This window comes from Pteropus vampyrus, unplaced genomic scaffold (assembly GCF_000151845.1).
Source record: "Pteropus vampyrus isolate Shadow unplaced genomic scaffold, Pvam_2.0 Scaffold41, whole genome shotgun sequence".
NCBI classification, from domain to species: Eukaryota; Metazoa; Chordata; class Mammalia; order Chiroptera; family Pteropodidae; genus Pteropus; species Pteropus vampyrus.
Genome location: NW_011888822.1, coordinates 9,261,090 through 9,264,409, shown reverse-complemented (window position 1 = coordinate 9,264,409; position 3,320 = coordinate 9,261,090). Strand labels below are relative to the sequence as shown.

General features: G+C 35.3%; 1 protein-coding gene and 1 pseudogene across 1 annotated transcript in view; both read left to right on the top strand.

Annotated features, from left to right (window-relative positions):
* Window positions 1–3,320, top strand: part of FRMD4B (FERM domain containing 4B) — a 165,605-nt gene that overhangs the window by 18,388 nt on the left and 143,897 nt on the right. The gene's annotated exons all lie outside the window — the stretch shown is intronic.
* LOC111738661 lies at window positions 3,191–3,309 on the top strand (annotated as a pseudogene).

Below are 3,320 nucleotides of genomic sequence, written 5' to 3'. Positions count from 1 at the left end.
CACACACACACACACACACACACACACACACACACAAACCTTGTAAAAAAATGTTCGTAGCATATTTGTTTATAATACCACGAAATTGGAAATAGCCCAGATTTCCATTAACAAGAGAGAAAATAAACTATAGTATATTCATGCATTAGAATACTACTCAGAATAAAAAAAAAATGAATGCACTTCAAATATATGGAAAACCATGAATGAACCTCAAAATTTTTGTTCAATGAAAGAAGCCAGACATAAAAGAATACATACTCTATAATTCAATTTATATGAAGTACTAGAATAGGAAAAACTTATCTGTGGTAATAGAAATCCGAACAATGGTTGTTTATAGAGGATGGGGAAAGATTGGCACAGGTACCTTTCTGGAAATACTCTATATTTTGACAGGGGTGGACAACATAGGTGTATACTTTTGTCAAAACTGAGCAAATTGTACTTCTGAAATTATATATATTTTACTATATATAAATCACAACTCATTTTTAAAAATGAGACAAAAAGCAATAACAGATGTTGCACAAGTCTTGGGTAGTAAATGGGTAAGATGAGCATCTTTTTATCCCAGGTATCAAGGAAAATATCAAAGACTTCTAGGATTGTGACAAAAGAATGCTGACACTGACTTGAAGAAGCTACCATTGGCCAATATGGGACAATTTGAACATCAGTAAGGAAAATAACTTTAGTGAATTAAAACATATAATATATCTAAATTCATGTATTTATAAATACTTTTTAAAAAGTTTGGCCACCATTAGAGGTGTCAACTTATTATTTTGAAAACTGGTGAATAAAGATAAAGAATCAAGCATTTGCTCTGTCTTTCTCATATGAATTATAGCACTGGGTAACCCATTAGTAAATGAAGGGAAATTTCTCATTATAGAAATATTCTAGCTAATAAGTAAAAGGTGATAGAATTGGAAAGTCATCATATTGCAACCCAGTCAATTAAATGATCTAGCTATTGAGTATCGACATCTGCTAACATTACAAAAAAGATGCCCCGCCCCCTCTGCCCCTCATGAAAGGGCTCAGGTTCGTGACCTATGAGACAGTCTTGCCAAAAAAGGCCTAACCAGAATTTAACCAAGCTGTCAGATTCAACGTTGGTTGAATACAATGGATAGAAGAATATGGTGAATGACCCAAAGAAATGTAATCAGCAAAACTCAGAGTGTAGGAGAGTTTACGGGATAAATGGCTCAGTTTCTTCAACGAATAAATTGCAATAAGAGAGACTGGGGTTGAGGAGAGAGAGATAGATGGAAGAGGAACCTATAGATTAACAGAAAACATAGAGAAATGTCAACAAATTGCAAAAAGCAGACTTTTTAAATCTCCATTCAAACTTGAAAAAAATCACCTTAATAATACAATTAGAAATTCGAACACTGAGTATCTGATGATATTAAGAAATTATTCTTTTTAAATAGGGCATGTTTTTAAAGAGTTCTTATCTTTTATATTGAAATAGTTACAGATGAAATTACTTGAAGTCTTGAATTTGCTTCAAAATAATACGTACAGGACATAAAGTGAGTGAAAATATTGAAACAAGATTAGCCATGTGTCAATAACTATTGAAACTTGCTGAGAGATACAGAAGGATTCATTATGCCAGCTTGTCATTTTTGTGAGTGCTTGAAATTTTCCACTATGAAGTTTTATTTTGTTTTGTTTATAAAAGAATGCAAAAGGAGAGAGAAAGAGAAAAACAAAACGAAACAAAAAAAACAGATTCTGCAGAAATACAGGAAGGAAATCTTAACAGCATGCCTGAATGTTAACCCCTAGATGCATTTCTCGTTGATTGCCGCAGCAAAATGGAAATGCTGTGTTTAAGAAAGTAGACCCTGGGTTCAAATCCTGTTTTTCTACACCCAGAGGGGGGACTTTTGTTATCATATCCTCTAAGCCTCATTTGTAAAATGGAGATGAATCAGTACCTACTCCGTGGGGTTGTTGCCAAGATAAAAAGATAACCTGTATAAAGCATGGGCATTGTACTTGGTACTAGTCAGTACTCAATAAATGTGGGCTGTCGACTATCTATTGTATGTAGCATTTAAAATCAGAAAATGAAAGTCAATGTATGCACCTTTCAACGACTCTTGGAGCATTTTTGGTGACTTCTGAACTACAAAGTTGTTTTTCTTATTTATTTTTTCAAATACAGAGATGAGATTATAGTTTACAAAGCTTATGTTAACTTCACATGCCTTATGGTAAAACCAAATCAAAAGGCATGACACTCATCCTGTTAAAACAGATGGAAAGTAAACCCCCACACACAATGCCTGCCTTTCTTCCTAACTTTTTTTCACCTCTGTTTTTCAATTTATGGTTAAGAAAGCAAGAAAATCTGCTGAGAACAAGGAACTTCCCTCTTTTCTGCCTGGAGGAGACCATGAGTAATGGACTTTTCCATCGGGGTTGTTTTTCCTGGACATGGTGTACTCCATCCAACTGCTAAAACATGTGATCCTAAAGGAGATCTGAAGTAAACTTCAAATGTCCCTTATCAGTCAGAGATGCTGTCCCAGTTTCTAATAAATTATGAATTAGTTTTCTGTATTTGGTGCTCTTCCTTTTTAAATAGAAGTTCTATTCATTCAAAATATAAGTTGAGAGATTTCCACATACCACATGTTGTAGCCCTGAACAGGAAGAAATGGTCCTGAACTCAGACCCCAGCTATCCACCAGGCCAGTTCCTTCTTAACTTCCAGTCCTAGCCTGGAAGCTCACTCTCACCACCCAATGCCCTCCATCCTTCTTTATCACATCTCCCTGTCTTATTTTCTTCATAGGTCTCACCCTCATCTGAAATCACCTTATTTATTAACTTATTTTTATTTTTCACCCCCCTCTATTTTCTACCCTTTCTATCACTGTATCCCCATCACCTAGCCCAGTACCCAAGAGAACTAGCTACATAATTTGCAGGGCCCAGTGCATAATGAAAATGTGGGGTCCCTTGTTCAAAAAGTATTAAGAATTGTAAAATAGTAGAGCGTACAATGCTTGCTACTACACAGGTCATACAACCATTATTATTAGGCCTAGCACCTAACAGACACCTGAAAAAAAGTTATTGAAATGAATGCAAATTTAAGAAAAAAATATCAGGTACCAAAAGAGTTCTAAGATACAGAATGATAAAAGATTTAAGAACAGTCTACAGCCATGCCACCCTGAACGTGCCTGATCTCGTCTGATCTTGGAAGGTAAACAGGGTCGGGCCTGGTTAGTACTTGGATGGGAGACCACCTAGGAATACCAGGTGCTGTAGGAATTTAAAAAAAA